The sequence below is a fragment of the Dromiciops gliroides genome, chromosome 6 (genome assembly GCF_019393635.1).
Source record: "Dromiciops gliroides isolate mDroGli1 chromosome 6, mDroGli1.pri, whole genome shotgun sequence".
Taxonomy (NCBI): Eukaryota; Metazoa; Chordata; class Mammalia; order Microbiotheria; family Microbiotheriidae; genus Dromiciops; species Dromiciops gliroides.
This window is the reverse complement of record NC_057866.1, coordinates 84,180,301-84,204,211: the sequence shown is the minus strand read 5'-3', so window position 1 is coordinate 84,204,211 and position 23,911 is coordinate 84,180,301.

The window sequence follows — 23,911 nt, the reverse complement described above, 5'->3', positions numbered from 1 at the left end:
TCATGTTCCTGGGAATGGTGAGTAGGTGGTGATCAGTCAGTTCTCAGTAAATTGTGGTTATCACCTCTGAAGGTTCCTGAGGATTGCAATCAACTCTGGTTAACAAGTAATGAGAGAATATTATAATAAGAAGTGAGCTTATTCCAATGAGGGTCTTGAGGTATGAGACAATGAGCACCCAAATCTTGGTCAAAGAGACTTAGCACTACACCTCAACTACAGCAGAAACCCATGCAATCTCCCCCTGGCCAACCGCTGGATCCCCTCACTGGTATGTGAGCTGAATTCCAGAAGTTGCCACTGATGCTGATGAGTCTGAGGCTCTGAAAGCACTGCCTGCCTGGGGCTAGATCTGTGTGGCACAGCTGTGCTCTCCTCTCACCCTAGTACAAGAGACCTTCCCTGCTGCCCTTTTAAGCCATCTTTGGCTGGAAAATGATCTCACTCTGTTCTATTGTGGGTTCTACTGCTCCAGGAATTTTCTTATGGCAATATTTGGATGGATTGTATGGGGAGCTCTGAAAGTTACAGCTTTTCCTCTTCCATCTTGTCTCTGCCCTTGCTTTAATTTTTATTACCCACTTATACTATTACCCATCTATCATCTGATTCTAGACTTTCAGTTCTTCTATGAACATTCAGTTTCTTGGCTATTTGTTGGACTCATTTGCTCATATGATAATATTCTCTCTTACATTCTCTGTCTTGCCTCAACTCTTCTCAGCTCAGCTCTTTGCTTATCATTCACTCTCCCATTAGTACCTCTAGTTTTAGTCCTAAAAACCCCCATTCTTCCTTCAAATTTCCCATAAGCATACCTAATTTATTCAGATTATTGTTTGTGCCTCTCCAAAGCCCAAGTCTACACCTTTCCTCCTGTCAACACTGAGATGGGCCAGGCACTGTGTAAATGTGAATTGTTATCAGTTCTGTCAGAGAGGCCCACAGCCAGCTGTGGGCACAGGTTTGCAGCCTGAACAAGCTGGCTTTCAGACAAAGAACAGCACTTTCAATTTCCCGGAACACCTACAGTCAAAGTGATGCAAATGTGGATTTGGGCTGGGCCACCTACCACCAAAGCTAGAATTTACAGATGCAAAGAAAGGCCCAACCACATTGAAACAGATGCTCTTCATGAAATGCAAAACATCCCTGCAAACCTGATGTGTCACATTAACTGAGCTTCATCTGGCAGGCTGCACCTGACTTGCTGACTCAATTTTGTGTTACTTTTTTTAAGCCACAATGGTTGGAGATTTTGCTGGCTTACATTTTATAGGATAGAATGTTCCTCCATAGGCTCTCTGAAACAATTAGGTCAGCATTGAGGGGGGTCAGCTCTCTCAAAGTGAAGTGCCCATGATTTAAACCATAGATACTGTGGGAATTTATATGCTTTGATGCTATAGCAAAAAGTCAGCACATTATTTTAAATATCTTTATTAATTCAGTACTCAACCAATGTTTATTGAGCTATCATGATATGCAAGGTTCTGAGATAACATGGTATGGTGCAAATAATGCTCTATTTGGAGTCAGTGAACCTGGTTTCAAGTCCTGGCTCTGACAGTTTATAGAATTGCATTTTTGAGATGGTAAGTTCCTCTGTATTCATCTAATTAAACTCCTTCTGGAAAAAAAAGAAACCCAATTATAGCATACCAAATACATGTTCATTCAGACTCTCCTAGAAAATCACCCCCTTTGGAAGCATCCCATTCCACCCTTGGATAGCTCTGTTAGAGAGTTTGCTTGCAGATTGGATGGGGTATCACGTAACCTCTGGTTGTGTTTGCTTAAGCATAAAGTAAGGTAGTTGGACTAAGTGATCTCTAAGGCCAACTCAGGAGGTATAATCCTGAAGGAGAGAGGAAAGGGGACAGAGATAAAGATGGCATGCACCATATGACCTCAAGGAACCAACATCATCATTCTAGGGGGCAAGCTAAGACTCAGAGACACAAAAGTATTCACAGTAAAGCTATACTTGATAAAGGGCCAAATGAATGATGCAAACAATAACTCCTACAAAAGGTCAAAGGAGAGAGACAGAGACAGAGACTGAGAGAGATCAAGACTGAGAGACACTGAAAGAGATCAATCTAAGAAAGCTGGGGTGGTCAAGGAAGGCTTCACAGAGAAGGTAAGGCTTGATCTTGAAGGAGAGTTTGATTTTTCCATTGGTGTAATCTCAGAATTAAAAGTTACCTCAGAGGCTACCTAGTCCAATCTATATCTCAGTCACTCAATAAACATTTATTAAGTGCCTACTATGTGTCAGGCATAGTGTTAAATGCGAACAAAACAAAAAGAGACCAAAAAAGTCCCTTTCCTTCAGAAGCTCACAATCTATGGGAATGTCTAAGAAGTGGTCAGACTAACTCTCCTGGGACAGGAAATATGATATATACTGAAGAAGCCTATTTCACTTTTGTAGGATCATATATTTAGAGCTAGAAAGGAAGTTAGATTCCAAGCTAAGACTATTTTCTCAACCATATTAAAACATAATGGATATGTAATCAATATTTTTCAGCATTGTCTCTCAGAACAAAACAAAACCCTAAATTTTCACTGTCTCAAAAGATATTTGTGCAATTTTGTGCAGCAAACTTATATAAATACATGTGAGTACATACATACATATACTTGATGGGTATAAAAAAACTTCCAAACACTATTCACTATCTAATTGATCTTCCTGATCTAATTAGGAGTAGATCTATTGAGGAGAACCAGAGTATTCTACTGAAGAGTGCTGAGTCAGGGTGTGAATCACATCTTGTATGTCCTTTGCATTCCCTGAAGTGTCTAACACAATCCTTGATGAAATAGTAAATAGAAACACATGTTATTCTATGTATGGGCAGAAAATATTTATTAATGAATAGTGGGTTGTGAGGTTTTTGTTTTTGTTTATTTGTATTTAAAGTCATAGAATTTATGAGAAAGAAGGGATCTTAATGACTCTTGGAGGCTTCCAACCCTTTGATTTTACAGTAACAAGATTTAAGACCTGGAGAAATGGAATAATTTGCCCATGGTCCCACAGGAAATTAGTTGTACAGCAGGGATTAAAATTTTGGTTACTTTTTCTTCTTGTGCACTGTTACTATTAGGGTGTGTGTGTGTGTGTGTGTTTGTGTGCGTGTGTAAGTGACCTCCATGAGAAGTTATGAAACCATAGGATATGGTTAGAATTGGGCTTTGAATCCTGACTCTGCTACCTAAATATTTGTGTGACCTTGTGAGAAGTCTCTTCCCTTCTCTTAGCCTCAGTTTCCTCATCTCCAGATTAGGAGACTGAACAAGCTGTTCTTTAAGCTTCCTTCCAAGTTGAGATCCTATTCATATAGAATTAGCCTATGTCCTAAGACTTCTTTCCTCAGCATCTGAAAAATGTCTTTTGGATGATCAGAATCTCTAGGTTTCTTTTCCATTTCAGAAATGTATAAGTGTATCTACCTCATGGGATATATTTCCTCTCCTTTGGGAATAAAGCAAATAAAAATTAATGTGCATCTTACCATATACCACTGAATATAGGAGTCATAGATAAAGAAGCAGATACATACTAAAGGAGATTTATAAAGACAGGGAAAGCAGCTTTAAGAGAGAGAGAGGTCTGAGCTTAAAGGGTGAGGGGATGAAATAACTCTTGGAAAGCAATCTAAGGAACTACATTTCCTCCCTTAGGAACTGACCTATAGTAATAATGATGGATGACATTTAGATTAATGTTTTATACTTACATATTTTCCTTATACAAACCCTATGAGGCAGGAACTACAGGAATTATTTTCCCATTTAATGGATGAGGAAGCCAGAGTCCCTTAGTAAGTGTACAACTTGGCCATGGTCATAGTAGCTAGTTATGGAGAGAGTTGATACTAGAACCCCAAATCCCCTAATTCTGAAAGAATTGGGGCATAGTGGGAAGAATGATAGAAGGAAAATTGGGAGACATGGATTCAAATCTCAGCTCTTCTGTTAGCTTACTGTATGGTTACTTTGGGCAATTTCATCTCTCTGGGCCTCAGTGGAGTGAAGGGTCTGGCTTAATTAAGAGCATTTCCAAATAAAACAATCTATGTACTAAAATTTCTTTTGTTGCTAACACTTTGTGGTTCTGTGATTTAACTTGTACCCCTAACTCTCTAGCTGGAGAGAATAAGATGAAATCCTTAACAGCAATGAGAATCCCTGTATCTTCTGCATTGTACCTTTTCCCAAAACTTCATACCCTTTGAGCTAAGGATAAATTATTCCTCTGGTTCTTTCCTCTTCCCCCATCATTTAATATCACCTAATGATGACCTAAAAAACAAAAATGGACTATAAATAGATTGAGTCAAAACCCCAAATGCTTAATTTGAAGCAATACTTATAGCTTAGTTTGGGAGGAAACACATAGCTCCTATTCTGATGGGTATAACTTGGTTGGGGAATCTCTCTAAATAATAATAGTTGTAAATGATATGACAGCATCTATCAAGGGGGAACGGGAGAATCTGGGGGTAGAATCTCTAAATGTTTGGCTAAGAAATCATTAGGTTGGGAAATCCAGTGTACAAAGAAAGAATAGGATTCAGATAAAAATCCTATTAGTCAAGAGGAGCCCAAAAAGTACCAGCCAATTTTCTGTAGAGAAAAGTGGTAAGAGATTGAGACAAGAAAAGCTAATTATGTTTTAAGATAAGTTTATTCTATGTTTCCAGATATAAATCCATAAATTGTTGACTGCTTCACCCAAAGAGAAGAGCTAAGTGCATGTGCACTCTCTTTACCTACCTTCCTTTTTTTTCAAATTAGAATTTTGGCACAAAGTGAAATGGCTCACCCTGGATGAGGTGGTTTTGCATTCTTACTCACTGAAAATCTTTGACATTATATGATGACTTTTATAAAATAATAGAGGAGAGTCCTCTTCAGATTGGGGTTAAAACAGATGGCCTATGTTGTCCCTTTTGATTTTGGGATTTCATGGTATTTTTTTTCTTTTTTTTTTCCCCCAAGACTTGGTCTTCCTATCTCAGGATGGAAATGAATCAACCTCTCATGGGTCCTGTTCCACTACTGATGGGACACAGAAGCTCTTTTTAACCCACTGTGTTTCCACAGTGTATCCACATTTTCACTTCTCTTTAGCCATTTTGGATCCTTCTGATTTCTAGTTAATTTCTTTTTCCACTAGATCATTTCCTCACCTGCCCTTACTGTCACAAAGAAGTTTCTGTCATAATTAAGTAATGGGGAGTTTCCATAGGATCATGGAAGATCAACAAAAGAGGTACAACATTTTCAGTTGAAGACTTGAGATCAAGATACACCCACTGTTGACCTACTAGGAGATGGATAAATGAACAAGGTGACTTTTCTATGGCTTTCTGCCCCTTTTGATTGATAACATACCCATTGTTTCAACACATTGAAATCAATAATTCATTTCTTCCAAGGAGTAATGTCTATTTAAATCACAAAAGCATATAAAGTTAAAGATTATCTTAGAAGTTAATTAGTTGTACACACTTCCTTTTACTGATTTGGAAACTGAGGCATGAGAAGCTGAAGTGACTTGACCAAGCATACACAGTGAGAGGCAGAACAGAGATGTGACAAGAAATTACGTGGATCAGTTCCCAATCCATTGTTCTCTACCACACTACCTCCTACTCCCATCCCAATTAACTATACTCTTGACCTGTTTAGAGAATGTTTTAAATGTAATCCTTTTTTTTCCTTCAGAAGTGTTAAATACCATTATTTTCTTATATAACCTTTCATTTAGGCTCTCCATTTCCAATTTTATAATTTAAAACCAACCAGGATAATAATATTCCATACACAATTGTGAAAATCTCTCTCAGAATAGAATAGAGGAGAAGAGGTATTGCTATTCCTTTTAAAACACATTTAGTGGATTCTCAATATTCTTCCCATGGGCTCAAAGGGACCCTTCTCAAGAACACATGATGATAACAAGTTAGATAACTGAACTGTGGATAGTTCCACATTACTTAGTATTCAACCCCAAAGTTCAGTCCTAATTCAGGTGATATTATCCAGGAACATACTTATGAGCTATTTTTGGTAGAGTGTTGGGCTTGAGATCAGGAGAACCATTTTGAAATCCTGGCATCAGTGCTTACCAGTTATGTGATCATGAACAATTCCCTTAACCCCTCTGATCCTCAATTTTCTCATCTATCCAATGGAGATAATGACAATTGAACTACCCACTTCACAAAGTTGTTGTGAGAATTATGCTAGATCTTGTAGGTAAATTTCCTCTGAACTATGAAGCACTATGGGACAGCTAGATAGTGCAGTGGAGAGAGTACTGGGCTGGGAGTGAGGAAGACCTATTTTGAGTTCAAATTCAGCTCCAGATACTTGCTAGCTGTGTGACTCGGGCAAGTCACTTCACCCTGTTTTCCTCAATTTCCTCATGTGTAAAATGAGCTAGGGAAGGAAATAGCAAACCACTCCAGTATTTTTGCCCAGAAAATCCCAAAGGGGTTCACATAGAGTCAGATGTGACTCAACAACAACAACAACCACAACCACAACCACAACCACCACCACCAACAACAACAACAACAACAACAACCACCACAACCACCACCACAACCACCACCACAACCACCACCACAACCATCACCACAACCACCACCACCACCAACCACAACCACAACCACAACCACAACCAACAACCAACAACCAACAACAACCACAACCAACAACAACCAACAACCACCAACAACAAACAACAACAAATGAAGCCGTATATAAATGAAAATGATAGTTGCTGGGTTTTATGGAGATGGGTACAGAAAGTAAAGAATAATTTGTTGTGGTCCTTGGTGGGCCTGCACTCCTGTTATATCAAACAAGTGTGGATATGAATAAATGAATGAATGAATGTTTGCTATGGTTTACTACATTAAAATCATATGTAGTTGCCTCAGTTTGGTCAAAAGGTGATCCTAGGGGCAGCTAGGTGGCTCAGTGGATAGAGCACTGGCCCTGGATTCAGGGGACCTGAGTTCAAATCTGACCTTAGACACTTAACACTTACTAGCTGCCTGACCCTGGGCAAGTTACTTAACCCCAATTTCCTCACCAAAAACAAACAAACAAACAAACAAACCAGAAGGTGATCCTAGATTCCTAGAAGATATACCAGAAGATCTCAAATCTGTAGTGGGTTCTACAAAGCAGGACAAGCTTTAAGCATAATCCTGGAGACAGATTATCACCAATGACCAGGCAAACTACTGTCAAAGAGGCTTGTTACTAGAATGTCAACCACTGGTTTTCAGTTACAGTAACTCATGAAAACAGTTTACTTAGTCATAGAGGAGCTGAAATCAGCATCAGTGGACTAAATGATCTTCCTGATAAAACCACAATTATTCAAAGTATTTGTTGTTGTTGTTTTATTAATCAGTTGTATCTGACTCTTCATGACCCTATTTGGGGATTTCTTGGCAATGATATTTGAGTGATTTGCCATTTTCTTCTCCAGCTTGTTTTCCAGATAAGGAAGCTGAGGCAAACAGCATTAAGTGACTTGACAAGGGTCATACATTTAGTAAGTGTCTGAAGCTGGATTTGAACTCGGGGTATTCCTGACTCCAGACGCACTTTCTCTACTACATTACCCATATTTTCATAATCAGACTTTAAATAGATTGTCAGTACAAAGAGCAAGGACATTAATGAGTTGTGCTGTGCTGTGATATGTACATGCTGGTATTGTACATCAATCCGCTTTATATTTCCTTTCCATCTCTCTTCCACATCATCCCTTACTTGTGGCTCCACAAAGACACATCTTTGGTCACGGTACAAACTACAGCAATGCTTCATTTACCCTGTGTTTCCAGGCCAGTTTTCCACTTTATAATGATGATTGTAGCTTAGAGGAGGAAAAAAAAATGCATCCAGGAGAAAAATCGCTGGCTATGGAATTGCCGTAACTATACAGTGACCATATTTTCCTAACCCCTAAATTAGGATGTGTAGTCTGACAAAAAGAGCTTTTGCTGATTTGCAATGAGAGAGAATATTGGAAATCAACCCTAACCTGGAAAGTGGGGGATATCTATTGTGCCTATGTGGGTAAAGTGCTGGGCCAGGTATCAGGAAGAAAATTCCAAATACCACTTCAGATACTTAGAAGCTGTATGACCCAGAGCAAGTCACTCAAGCTTTGTCTGCCTCAGTTTCCTCATTTGCTAAATGAATAGGTTGTACTCATTGACCTTTAAGGTCCTTTCTAGCTCTGTCTATGATCCTGTGAGTGTCTTCCTTGTCAAGGTCACTTTTTTTGCAAGTATCTTATGATTTTCAGTTACCCTGAGGGCATAGTCACTTTTTTGTGTGTTTGTTTGTTTTGTTTTTGGTGGGAAAATGAGGGTTAAGTAACTTGCCCAGGGTCATGAAGCTAGTAAGTGTCAAGTGTCTGAGGCCAGATTTGAACTCAGGTTCTCCTGAATCCAGGGTCAGTGCTTTATCCACTGTGTCACCTAGCTGCCCCTGGGCACGGTCACTTTTTAAAGAAGGCTTTGAGGGCTGCATCTGCCAACTTCCAAAACCCAGTAGAAGGCAAATGGCAATTCAATAGGGGGAATTTCATCTATGTCTCCTCCCATTTGGGGCCTATGGTTTGTTCTTGCTCACAGAAAGGGGACATTTAATTAAGACATTGTGTTTTGTTTACAAGTTTTTCTAAGAACTCATAAAATATACCCCATGCATTAAATCCAAACTGAGCTATGCTCTTGGTCCGTTCCACATTAAGCCCCAACCCTGCTTTAGCACAATGGCTAAAGTTCCCTTTGCCAAAGGAGACTCAATTCTGACAGATACTTCTTCACACACACACACACACACACACAGTCCAAATTTTCATTTCAACCAGTGAAAGAAAACAATGACGCAAATGGGAGTGCTTCATCATCAATGTGGTCGCCTGGCCTTTTTCTTAGCAGGGGATGGTCTCTGGCTGGCAGTTCCTTTGAGGCCTGGAACTTGAGACTGCTGTGGCTGTGAAACTAAGGGGACATACAGTGACCTTCTTTCATTTAGCATCATGGGGTGTGCTATTTAAGTTCTTGTGAGTGACTCTTTCAGATAGCTGAAGGATGCTCCCATTCAAACCCCTAAAACAACTTAATTTTCACTGAGCATGCTGGAATGCTTTCTAAAATGCATGACCCTTTCCTTGCTTCCTGGAATACACAATGCTGAAAGAACCTTTTTTTTTTCTTTTTGTGGTAAGGTGAATCATATATTAGGGACATCAGTCTCTTCTACTAGATTGTAATACATTGATAGAGAACTAGCTGTAAATAATAATAGCTAGCAATATTAATGAAATTATAGATCTATTCCCTATTCCTGTCCCTCTGATGCAGTGATTCAACTTAAATCCATAAGCATTTATCAAGCTCCTCCTGTTTGCTGAGTACTGTGATGGCTTCTAGATGAAATAAAATGCTTAGATAAGAGATGGTTCCAGGGCTCAAGATGGCTACTGGGACTCAGGGCTATCCAGGTAGATTAGATTGTTTGTCTCTTACCATGGCCACAAACTCCTGTGGCATTTAAAATTCTGATGCTTTTTAATGTCTCCCCCCCCCCCCCGCCCAAATTTGGTTTCCTTGGTTACTTCTAGACTCCCAAAGTCCTACTTCTGACATTCTGTACTTCTAATTTATCTCTGATCATTTGCTATGGACTTGGGGGAAAAAGTTAACTAAGATCAAATATGAGTAAATAGTCTCTGGGTAAAGTGTGATACAACTTGGTTCACAACTCTTTGCATTGTATAGTATTGTTTTTTGCTTGATCATATTCTAGATAGTTAAGGTTGTCATATAAATCAAAGCTTCTTAAACTATGAAGTCTCATAATTGAATGTGGGGGTTGTGAAAAATTTGGCAACAGTATAAGGTTATGCGTACCTATTTTATATACCTATATCTGGGGCTGCATAAATTTCTCGAGTGAAAAGAAGTCATGAGTGGAAAAAAGTTTGAGAAGTCCTGATATGTGACCCCTACATAAATGAAGTGTCCCTGTTCTTTGGTGACTTTCCAGGTAATTTAACAAAACCTTTGTGAAACAATATGCTTTGGCTAGAAATAACTATATCCTTGAGGTAAAGTTTATTTTTTTCCTATGAATTTTCATGGTGACTTAATTAGCATCCACACCTGAGAAAACAATCTAAATTTCCTCTATGATGTGATAGATTATTTTCATTATTCTCACTGCTTGATCAGCCTAATAGATTTCCATGGAATTCTTTTTGTTGCTGCCTTAATCCTCACAACTAAATTATGTTTTTATAACCATTTCCCATAGGAGAAAACTAAAGCTAGGGGAAATGAAGTGACTTGTCCCAAATCACATAGTTATGGTTCATGACAGAATGAGTAGCATATCTCAGATCCCCTGACTCTTTCCAGATCTATAGGCTGTGCATTGTTTTCATAGGTCGGGTAAGCTATCCTGAGACCCAAGATATGATGTAGACATTACTCACCTTGCCCATTTTTATGAGCTGGGATTGCTTAGGTCAATTTGCTACCTCTTTCTCACTCCCTCACTTCTTGTTTCTAAGAAAATGGATCCCTTGTCTCAGATCACAAGAGGAAAAAGGAAAATTCCAATAGTATACACACAATTACAGCTTGAAAAGTATCACTTTTTATCTTTGTGCTGGCATAAAGGTGGTAGCAGTTCAAGGGAAAAAAAAATCCTGTGTGACGTAGAAGAGATTGCCACTGCCCTTGTAATAACTCTCTGTCACTGATCCTATCTATTACAAATCTTGGTGTTAAGTCTTTTTTCTTTTCCTTTTTTTGTTCAGCCATGAAAATTTACCAAAACCAAAGAATGTCTCTTTAAGGATTAAAAAAAGCTCCTTCCAGAATGTTGTATGAATGAACCAATTTGGCAAATCTCTTCTATTAGGTCCTTAACCACTGGGGTGTTCCCCTTATAAAGCCAAAAGAGGAGCAGGGTAGTTGGGTGGTTACCCCATGTGTCAAAGTAAACTTTACTTATATTCATGATGTCCTATTAGGAGACCATTCAGCTGACTTGTTTACTACTCTTGGCTTCACCTTAGCTTTGCCTTGAGCATCCTCTTCTCAGCTTGTGCTCAGGCATCCTGTGTCTTTATTTATCTTCAGAGATAGTGAAATAATGTGCTTTCATGCATAGAAAGCTTTTCTAGGCTCTAGGAAGCCCTAGGTCCAAGGCCTATCTCTGACATAGACTGGTTGTATGATCTTGGGCAAATAGTTTAACCTCTCAGCGCTCCTGGCTAGAGAAAGTGCTGACCTGTGATAGTAGAGGTAATTTCCTCATTATAGGAGTTCCCTATATCAAATACATCATCCTCCATTGAAGTGATTCAACTTAAGCCAGCATGGGTTTATCAGCATTGGCTTACCCTCTGTGGCTATATTCTCTTTGACTTCACTTGTGGTTGGAATCTTTTCCTCATGGCATTTGTTGAGAGACAGTGTGGCAAGGGGAGAAGCCATGGGACCTTTGCCTTATCAAGGCTAATGTAGCCTGATAAATGAACCTTCATATTTAGCCTCTGAGGTGTTTGGTTATGCTTAGTGGGACTGGAACTTTTGATCTTTTGAGTTTTGGATGGTAAGGAGGACATACCACCATCCTAGCATTTTAGAATTCATGTTTATATCCATCACAACATCAATTGCCAAGGACCAAGGGGAGACCTTAAAAAATGGTCTTTGGGACTCCATCCATTGGCAACTGAGACAGAGTCATCTGGTAAACATGTTGTATCTGGAAGCACACTCGATAGGACCAGGGCCATATGAGAAATGAGCTAATACTGTGTTTCCAAGGTGTTGATGGTGTGTGTGTGTGTGTGTGTGTGTGTGTTTGTGTGTGTGTGTGTGATATTTGTAAAACCGACTAATATTAAGTGGCTAATAGAATTAGGGCTCTAGTTACCAGGATCTAACAATCAGGAGAACATAGCTTCTGGGGCTCAATCCAAAAGCAAAAGAGAAGAGACATCTCCAAGTCCATCAAACCATGAGGGACATCGATGCAGCAACCTGGCTCTGGGAGAGCACTCTAGGACATATGAGCTCCTGAAGCATTGGTGAAAGAGGCAATCACACTGGTGAGATCAAAGATCCTTAAATTATTACAGGAAGTAAAAACATAGATAACAACATCTTACCTAAATTGTGTAGTGTCACGCATTTTACCAAATCTTTCTTCTTGGGCGCATTGCTTCTTCCTCTGGGAGCCCCATTTTCTCATATGGAAAATGATGCGTTGGAAAATGCAGAAAACCCAGATCAAGGTCCCTTGTAACTTTAAATCTTATCCCTCTACAGTAAAATAAGAGTTTAATAAAAAGAAAGAGTGGAGCAGACTGGGAACTTGGTGAAGACTTCGTGAAAAAGGTGGCCCTTAAGATAGGGCTCAAATGATGGGAAAATATTTGGATAATGCAGAAGTAGAGCTGGGACCATCCCCAAAATCTTGCATACAGTAGGTGCTTTATAAATACTTGATTGCTGAGCAAAGTCATAGGACAAGACTGTGATATTCATGAGAGGAGCTAGGAAAGAGGCTGGTATGATTAGATTAGAGACATTTTGATCCTCACTTTTTTTTTTGGCAGGGTCACACAACTAGTAAATGTCAAGTGTCTGAGGTCCGATTTGAACTCAGGTCCTCCTTAATCCAGGGCCTGTGCTTTATCCACTGTACCACCTAGCTGCCCCTGATCCTCACTTTTAACAGCATATTCAGTAACGGGGTGAAGGGTCTTCTTGTATGAGCCACTGTTTGGAATCTAGAGCATAATAATAGCTAATACTCATTCTAGATCGACAAAGTACTTGCCCATTGGTACTTGTACCCATGTTATAGATCAGGTGAAGGACATTATGCAGGGGGGGTGTTGAAGCTGTCTTTTGGTGGCTATGATAGCCATTTAAATTTTCAGTGAGAGCATCAACACCTCAGAAATTGGCAAATATTACAAATTTTGGCTTGATTTGTTGATTTATACTTTGATTTATAATTTTTTGATTTATAGAGTTAAGAAAATGTGAAGAAAATATTAATTATGCAGATTAAATTTAAAAAACATGTTGAATACGCATGTGTGACATATGGCTATGCATATGTATATATATTGTGTATATGTGTATATACATATATATGTATATACACACATACATACATATACAAGCTTTAAACATACATTCTACATATCAGAAAACTGTTAAAAATTTGCACGATATAATCTGGACTTATACAATAAAATAAAGAAACACATTTGGAATACAGTTAGGATGTTTGATTTAATTTACTTTTTTCTTTAACTAGGAAATTGTTTTATAATTCTCTCTTTACAGCAGTCACAATTTCCTCAGTAGGGATAACCTAGAATTTCTTGGGGAAGGAATTATGAAGACCTGACTAATGGAAGAGCACAGGACTATGGGTGGGGAACCCTATTAATGCCCAAATATCAGGACACTAAAAGAAAATAGGAAAGGAAGGCCAGAGGAGGCCTCTAAGGATCCCCCACAAAAAATCATGGTGACTATAACCCCAGGAATGTTTCTTCCATTACCAGCTTATATCATGGAGGGGCCTAACATGTAGAGAGATCAGATTCATGTTGTGTACCTTTCTAATCAAAATAATGTAGTAGAAAGAAAACTGGAGAGCTTGGTTCTATTCCTGGCTTTCTACCAGTTGTTTGACCTTGGACCAATCATATGAGCCCTTCTCTTTGGGTGTCAGATATCATAGGGTCCAGCCCTAAGCTTTGATAGCCTAAGAAACTAGAGACCCTCCCAGGGATAAAACGAGATGTGCTAAAGGTGATTCCAGGTGTAATATTCTATGTTTTTTATTGGCCAGGGGTGAGGGGGAAGTTTATTTATGAATGCCGTTATTCCTGCTTAAATCAAATTCCAACACACATATTTTGATGAAAACTTTTTTTTTTTTTTAAGCTTGGGGATGGCAATGTCAAAAGATCACCGGATTATAAAGAGCATTTCTAAGATATGTGAGCCAACTTGCCAAGTAGAAGGAATCCAGGATGTCAGTGGGCTCAGAGCACCCACATCTTCAGCCCATAAGAGGGATTGCATTGCCACCTGTCCAGGAATACTGACAACTGTGTTAATGAAGTGAAAATGAATTCTGCTCATTATTTTTTAAGTCATTTGAACTTGAGACTATATTACCTTTAACAAGCAACAGATTTAATGGGCTAGGGAGAGCTAGAAATATTAATTAATAACCCTTTTGCCAGATTCTCACAATATTAAAATTCAGACATGATAATTTAAATACATTGTTAGAGTTAAGAGTATAAAATAAAATGCAGAGCCCATAATAAGGTAAATATGTCTTTTGGTAATGCCTTAATTTCCAGTCATCACATCATCATTTCCTTAAAAGGAAAAAACAAAATAAATTATAACAGACATTTATATAGTACTTCAAGGATTGCAAAGTGCTTTGTATGTATTATATCTTGAGATATATAACAATCTTCTGACAGTAGATAGCATAGGAATTAGGCTCATAGGCTCATGTAGAGAGAGATACAAGGAACCTTTCCTTAGTAGTCATCTATATCAAACTCTCATTTACATGAAACTGAGGCACACAGAGGTTAAAGGACTTGCCTAAAGTCACTCAGATATGAGGTAACAGAGTCAGGATTTGAATTCAGGTCATTTGACTGTAAACCATACTTATAATCCTTATTTTACAGATAAAGACATTGAACCTGAGAGAAATTGTGTAGGAACAACTAGTAGAAGGGGGGGGCTCAGATTTACCATATGCTGGCTGAGGTCCTCTTTATTTTTAATTTTTTAATTTTTTGCAGGGCAATGAGGGTTAAGTGACTTGCCCAGGGTCACACAGCTAGTAAGTGTCAAATGTCTGAGGTCAAATTTGAACTCAGGTCCTCCTGAATCCAGGGCTTTATCCACTGTGCCACCTAGCTGCTCCTGAAGTCCTCTTTTATGGACTTTGGAAATTATGGCATTAATGACAATTCAAAACAAAGAACATTTTGTCAAGTTTAGGATAAGTAGAGAATTCTTTTATTTCCCCACTTTGCTAGTACATTTGGTCTTAATTCTCTCTAGTCCTGACGTTCTTAACTTGGTATCTATAGACACCCTTGTACGTGAATAAAATTCAGGGGTTCCATAAACTTATATGGAAAAAATGCATCTTTATTTCAATATGGTTGGTTTTCTTGATAATCTCACTTTATTATATGCATTTAAGAACATGATTCTGAGAAAGGGTCATTACCTCCAAAGGGATCCATGATATACAAAGTTGAGAACTCCTGGTATAGTCAATCCTTCATGCTTATAGTCTGTATGGGGCAGTGGAAAAGGTGATTTGGAATTGGAGGATATGGGGTTAAATCTTGACCTGCCATTTGCTTATTTTTCCTGTTTGCTCTTGATGTGACCTTGGGGAAGGAGCTTTACTTCCTCTGGGTCTCTGTTTCTTTATTTGCAAACTGAGGAGGGTCCAGTGGGTGGTTTCTAAGGTCCCCTTGAGCTCTCCATCTATGATCCTGTGGTTCCTCTTCCTATGGATGCAAGAAACAGAGGCTGAAATAAGGGTAACTGACTGGCTTATGGGCAGCAAATGCTGGAATTGAGAGTCACTTATGTCTCCTGACTAAATCTCAGGTTCTGTACGGCACCATGCTCATCTGCTCACTGAATGAAATGAAATGAAATCCCAGCCTAATGAAAACAAAGGCTGAGCAAGTTAGAAATAAGATGAACAAGATAGACGGGTCAGGAAGATGTTTCACAGAGTTAAAACTCCAAATTTCATTAAGAGAAAAGGACTCTGAGGTAACTATGACAATACGACTTCCAAAGGAGATCTGATAGCAGAGGACTTGTTCTCCCCAGTCTCGCTTTTCTTATCTCAGGGAAGCCATCATTGTTCTCGTTTCCCCTGCTCTGTCTCTCACACCACAGATTCAAGCCATCAGAAACAAAAGGAATGATTGTGGAGAGAGCTTTCCCTGAGGATGAATGACATAGCCATCATTCATATTAGGGATCAAATGTTCACCCAGGAGGGTTCTCTGGCCAGGGGCCTAGTAGCAAAATGAAATAGAGAATGGAGGCAATTATCTGGCAGATTCAAACAATATAAAACCATTTCTGTGACAATTTGTAAAACACATAAGAATTCCCACACTGAGTCAGCTGCCTGATCTGGCCATCTGAGGAGTCTGTCTCTGATAGGAGAACCGAGTGGCATGTTACAGGAAGCTACCATGAGGTTCACTTGGCAATCTCAAAGGTAATACAGGGTCCCCAAACACCCTATTTTCCTCCATTCATCCAACAAGGTTTCCCAGTCAGCCTCAGTAATGATGCCAGCATGCATTTAAAAAGCTCTTCATGCCTACAGAAAACCTAACACATAACGGTATTTGGTGCTTACAGTGAGGATGTGAAGTAGTACAAGTACTCATGACCCTATTTGAAGCCTTTGGGTCCTGAGATAGAGGGAAGTGATGTGACTTGGTCACACAGCTGGTTATGAGCAGAGCCAGGATAACAATCCAGATCTGTTAACTACAAATTCAGTATTCTCTCTACTAAGAAATCAACATCAAGGCAAATTTCACTTTTGTCTACAATTGCCTTTTTCCCTTTGGAGACCTGTGACAGTCAGCTGGGGTGGCTTTTTGGCCTCTCCTTATTCATTTCTCTACTGGGACAATTCACTTAAGAGTATGTTGACACCAGAGAAAAAGCAGTAAGCCCAGGATAGCTCCCCCAGGGAGCCTCTACATTACAGCTACAATATGGGAATCTCATAAGGACCATAAATCCTCTGCCTTTTTTTAATTAACATTACTGCTGGGTAGAGAATTTAGTTCAGATTACTAGGTCATGTCATTCATCATGGATGGTAGAAAGGGACAGAAGTGAAAGGAAACCAAATAAAACTTTCCCTATAGTCAATGCTCTGCTCACATTTTTCTAGAACTTCACAATTTACGGAATGCTTTCCTCATGATAGTCCAGTGCAGCTGGCAGTGTAGGTTTTATTGAGCACAATTTACAGGTTTTAAAGTTAGAAATCTAGTACAGACTTTCAGATTTAGATTGTTATAAAGTAACCTGTGTGTGTCTGTGTATGTGTTTGTGTGTGTATGTGTGTGTATGTGTGTGTGTGAGAGAGAGAGAGAGAGAGAGAGAGAGAGAGAGAGAGAGAGAGAGAGAGAGAGAGAGAGAGAGTGTAGGATGAAATCCCCCCATAAATCAAAAAGGGGTAAGGTGGTTAATTGTGGGCTTTGAGTGAACCATACTCACTCCATCTTGTGAATCAGTTCTGTAGCTAGGTTAGATTCTATTCAGTTATGGGACAAGTCCAATTTCTGTATTGAAAGGAAACTTCATTCAATTGTGGGAATTGGGAGAAAACCTTATTGCAATATTTGAACCTAGCCCTGCATGACTTGGAAATCAGACCACCATCCCTGCTGCTTGGAGACCCTTAACTAAGGACTTCAGTTATACTTACCAGAAACATGGTCAGCTCCAAAGACTGATGCAAAGAGTTTTCTCACAATTAAACATCTCAAGCAATCCATATTTCTTATCTAAAAACTGTTCCCGTACTGATCAATCAATTATTGTTTCTACATTCCTTTGATTGTGCACAGACACCTAGGGTGATGGAGACCCTCTTTTTTTCTGAATTCAGGGAATTGTATCCCCTCCCAACTTTGAAAATCCTTAATATTTCCTCCAATTAGAAGTAAGTGCCTAATTTTCTATCTTGATTAATTATTTTATTTTAATTAATTGGTCTTATTGGATTGTTTTAATGTTAAAAGTCTGTCTTCCCCTATATTTGGGGTCCAACCCTAAGCTGAGGAAGAGACCCATCTCCAATTTTTTAGGCATTTGGCATTCATTGATTAATAAATCAAAATGCTTGGAAGCTTGAATCTGTTTCCTCAATCATTTATTCTTTTATCTGACATAATATATTGGTTAGTCTTGCTTTCTCTGAAAAATTATAAGCTTCATGGGTGGCAGGTATCTTATTCACAACAAAAAATGTGATGAATGTGTGAATATATGAATAATTGCATGATTGACTGAATGAGTAAACAAATGAAGGAATGAATGAATGGATGGATGGATGATTGAATGGATGGAGTAAGAAATGAATGAATGAATGAATGAATGAATGAATGAATGAATGAATGAATAACTGAGTGAATGAAGGATTTAGTCCATGGCCAAATGGTCTGATGGATGTTTAGATGTATGTTTCAATGAATGGATACATGGGTGAACACAAGGAGAAGCCAAGGCTTACTTTGTTACTATTAAAATTTTCAGGGAAATTTATTTTTTCAAGTCTTTACTGTTATTAAACAAGGATTATTTTTGCTACAAAAAGTAGCTCTGTGGGTTGACCTGAAACATTGCTCTCCCTTTGTAAAAGAGAACAATTTTGTAAAAGAAAACAAAATGTAAGAACAATTTTGATGTGGCAGATGGAATATTGACACTTTTCACTACAAAAAAATGGTTTCTTGGTTTAAAGTAATGAAATGTCAGATATATATTTGTAAAGGTATGTACAGATTCTTTAGTCTAAAATGAGAGTCAGTGCAACATAAGACAAGGGCTTTATAAACACTAAGTAGCATTTAAATATGACTTATCATCATTATCACTGAAAAAATATTCTCCTTGAAATGAGAAGACCTGGTTCCTTTTGTCCACATTCCACCAATTACCATCTATCTCACCTTGAGGAAATTGTTCTAATTCTCTAAGACTGTTTCCCCATCTGTAAAGTCATAATAATACTGTGTGCATAATTTACCTCACAGCAGTGTGGTTAGGATCCAATGAGAGCATGAACCTTCAGTGCCTTGCAAGTACATAATGAGATATAAAAATCTCACAAATTATTGTTTTTAAAATGTAACCATTATGTTGTCCTCTGTGGAACCCACAAAGCAAAATGTTGTTTCAGAAAATACACAGACAACTTGGTAAATGGAAAAAGTCCAGGAGTCTACCACATGGATATATTTATAATTTAGACCATGATATGTAGTGAGGAGCAGGAAACAAATATAAGGAATATTTATGTGGAGGGATTCATTGTGATGGCCACACATCCCAGATGGAGAGGGCAGGCAATAGAATGTAGATTCTGGACAAATGGAGAAAGAAATGATAACTTATATGTATATACTACACAATATAGCATCTTTTATGATTACAAAACAATATACAGACTATATATATATATATATATCATACAGTTATAGCAAACAAAACATCACACTCAGATTAATAGGTGGGTTGTTCAAAATTTATTATAGATAGCTACCTAGCTTTCTCTCACTCTCTTCCCTTTTCCTTCTTCCTTATTTCTCCCCTCATCCCCTCACATACTCTTCCTTCCCTTCCTCCTTCCTTCTTCCTCTCTTCCACATTTCCCCCATTCCTCTCTCACATCAGTCCAGTGAGATACATACAGCACCTGTAGAATAGTAAATACTGATTCAGTACTTACTGTTTACTGAGCACCTATGAGCTAGAAAAAAAGTACAAAGTTTGGAAAAAGTATAATCCCTGTCTCCATGGAGTTTATATTAAAACAGGGAGATTAAGCACAAGTACAGATAACTATAATCCATAATATTGCTTGATAAATATATCTGGAAGCTACAAAACACTTTTCTTGGCAAAGTCTAAGGGTCATTACCAAATTTGGTAAACAGGAAAGAACTTCTGAAGGAGGTGGCATTTGAGATAGATAGGAATTAAATAGACAAACATAATGAAGTATATCCAGGTTGACTGAGCAAAGAGGATCAAAGGAAAAAAAAGAAAACAAAATGCAGTTTGTTGTGGGGGAGGGAGGATATAGTTGCCTAGTTTGATTGGAACATAGAATACCTGGGGGGGAAAAAAAAGTAATATGATTGGAAAGATGGTGACATCAAGTTGTAGAGGGGCTTGAATGCCAGCCAAAGGGGTTTGGATTTTACTCATTAGATAATAGGAAACTAATGAAGATTTTTGAATTGAAAAATTGCTTGCAAATATATATGCATACACAGACACATATAGACATATGTGTATATGTATACATACACATATGTGTGTATGTGTTTTAGAAATATTATTGTGTCTGCAATATGAAGGACTGATTGGAAGGGTCAGATTGTGGAGGTGGGAAGATCTATTAGGAGACTATTACAATAATGTGGACAGGTGGTAAGGAATGCCTGAAGGAGAGTCGCAGTGGGGAAGATTAAGGAAGGACTGGTACAAGACCTGTTACAGATATGGATTCCATATGAAATGCTAATTAATTGGATGTGATAAGTGAGAGAGAAAGAAGAGTGCAAGTTAACCTCAAGGTTATATTATCTAGGGAGAATAGCAGAATGTCAATATTATAAACAGAGCTAGTGAAGTCAGAAGAAAGAGTGGGCTGGGAGGTGGGTGTGGGTGATAATGAGCTATGTTTTGGATATGTTCAGTTTGAGGTACCAATCCAAGTAGAGATATCATGGACATTTGGAGGTATGGAACTGGAATTCAGAAGAGAGTTGGAGTTAGAAATAATAGATCTAGGGGCAGCTAGGTGGCACAGTGGATAAAGCACTGGCCCTGGATTCAGGAGGACCTGAGTTCAAATGCAGCCTCAGACACTTGACACTTACTAGCTGTTTCACCCTGGGCAAGTCACTTAAGCCTCACTACCCTGAAAAAAAAGAAGAAATAATAGATCTGAGAGTCACCTCCAGAAAGTTACTGCTTGGATTTTACTCAATAGGGAAGCAATGAAAATTTTTGAGTTGGACAATCACTAATGTAGAGATGTATTATCTATGAAACAGAGACCATCAAATTGTTCACTCACCATGAAACTCTCCAGGGGGAGATAAGAGAGAAGATAAAATGGCCAAGGATAGAACCTTGAGGAAAACTTATGTAAAGGAGTTGGTGAGAGCATGTGGGGTTTAGTAGGAGAATGACTAGAGACAAAGAGGAGAGTGGGATGTCTGAAGCTTAAAGAGTATGTAGCAAATAGGAGAGGGGGCGAAGAAGATGAGGAAACTGCAAAGGCTATCCAATATGGTACTTAAAAATCATTGATGACTTTGGGGTGCCTAATAAGGAACAGTCGTATTGGATATAGGCAACTTTTTGAAGAAGCCTTACAGTGAACATGGAAAGAGAAATGGGAGAATGGAAAAACAGCATGGAAAAGTCTTCTAATGATGCTTATACTCAGATAGGAATGTGTTAAAAAGTAGAGAAAGAATACTCATGAAACAGAGGAGATGACTGTTTTAGGGGATGTAGGGTAGAGATGGTTGGGCCAGGTAGAGGGAGTAACCTCATTATGCATTAGACATCTCTTCTTCTTTGACTTAAGGGGAGAGATAGCAAGAAGTTGATGCTGCCAAGAATGGATAAGAAATGGAGGAGGGTGAAATAAGAAAACTCACCAGATGATTTCAATGTTCTTGGGGAAATAGAATTTTTAAAAAAAGATTTCCACATTAGTCATGTTGTAAGAGACGAATCAGAACAAAAGGGGAAAAAACACAAGAAAGAAGAAACAACAAGAAAATCAACAACAAAAGTGAAAATAGTATGCTTCAATATTCATTCAATCTCCATAGTTTTTTTTTTCTTTTCTGTATATGGAAAGCATTTTCCTTTGTAAATTTTTTGACATTGTCTTGAATCATTATATTGCTGAGAAGAGCTAAGTCTATCACAGTCGATTATCATACAATATTGTTGATATTGTGTACAATGTTATCTTGGTTCTGCTCATTTGACTCAGTATCAATTCATCTAAGTCTTTCCAGCTTCTTCAGGAATCTACCTGCTTATTGTTTCTTTCAGCACAATAACATTCCATTACATTCATATACTACAACTTATTTAGCCATTCCCCATTTGATAGGCATCCCCTTAATTCCCAATTCTTTGTCACTGCAAAAAGAGCAGCTATAAATATTTTTGTACATGTGGGTCTTTTCTTCCTTTTTTATGATCTCTTTGAGATATAGACTGTTAGGGCCAAATTTAGTATGGGAAGAGTTAATTGGGCTGCTCGCCTTAATATTGAGGTAAGAAAAAAAACAGCCTCTTTCAAAAACAAAACAGGTTTATTAATGGGAACAAGTTTAAAGCAATATCTGAATCACACAAGTAAGATTAATAGAACGAGAAACAATGTTTAAATCTCTGGGGTAAAAAGGCCCCAGGCACCTGAACCTGTCTCCAGCCCAGCTAGCTCCCAAGAGCTAGCTTTGCCTCAATTAAAAAACAAACAAACAAACAACTCACCACACCTGAAATCTGCAGCTTTAAGGAGAATCAGCTGTGCAGTCTCTTCTGTTTTGTCCGTAGGTCAAACACCAGCAGCTCCTCTAAAATGTCTGCCTTCCTTCCTTCCTTCCTTCCTTCCTTCCTTCCTTCCTTCCTTCCTTCCTTCCTTCCTTCCTTCCTTCCTTCCTTCCTTCCTTCCTTCCTTCCTTCCTTCCTTCCTTCCTTCCTTCCTTCCTTCCTTCCTTCCTTCCTTCCTTCCTTCCTTCCTTCCTTCCTTCCCCGTTTCCCTCAGAACTCTCTCCTAATTGCTTTTTTTCTAACTCCTCTAACTGAAATTAAACTGTATCTCTAACTGACTTTCCCATAGGAAGGGGAGGGGTAGTTGTTAGCCATGCTAAGTCTCCAATTGGCTCAGCACACCCACATGGGCTGTCTCCATTATAATTTAGCCAGACCTATGTGGGCCTGGGAAAGTTATTAGAGGGGGCCTAGTTACTTAGTTTGATACTTTGATTCAATAAATATTCCATGTGGTCAGAGTTCCTCTTGTTTGTTCAATTATCTCTCAAAGTACAAACCCATCTTCCCTTAGGCTCTTCAAGCCTACATTTTTTTTAGTCTGACCATAATAAAGCAAAGATAGGGTTATGAAAACCCCAAATCACAATTAATTCCTTACAAGACCTAATAGGGGTATTTCTGTGTCAAAGGGTATGCACAGTTTTATAGCATTTGGGGCATGGTTCCAAATTGTTCTCCAGAATGGTTGGATCAGTTCACAACTCTAGCAACAGTGCATTAGTGTTCCAGTGTTCCTGCATTTCTTCCAACATTCATATTTTCCTTTGTTGTCATATTAGCCATTTGGATAGGTGTGAGATGGTACCTTAGAGTAATTTTAATTTGCTTTAATTTCTTCATCTGAAAACTGCCTGTTCACATCCTTTGACTATTTCTCAATTGGAGGATGACTTATAGTCTTATATATTTGATTCACTTCTCTATACATTTTAGATATGAGGCCTTCATCAGAGACACTGGCTGTGAAAGTTGTTTCCCTGCTTTTTGCTTCCCTTCTAATCTTGTTTGCATTGGTTTTGTTTGTGCAAACCCTATTAAATTTAATGCAACTAAAATGATCTGTTTTGTATTTCATAATGTTCTCTATCTCATCTTTGGTCATAAATTCTTCCCCTCTCCATAGATCTGACAACTAAACCATTCATTCCTTTTCTAATTTGCCTGTGGTATCACCCTTTATGTCTAGATCATGTACCCATTTTGACTTTACTTTCATGTAAGATGTTGCTCTGTGCCTAGTTTCTGCCATACTCTTTTCCAGTTTTCCCAGAAGTATTTGTCAAATAGTGATTTCTTATCCCAGAGGCTAATATTTGGTATAGAATTGTTTGTAATAATAACAAACATCATTTAAGCTTGATAAAATGCTATGCATAGTGTTATATGGTTAT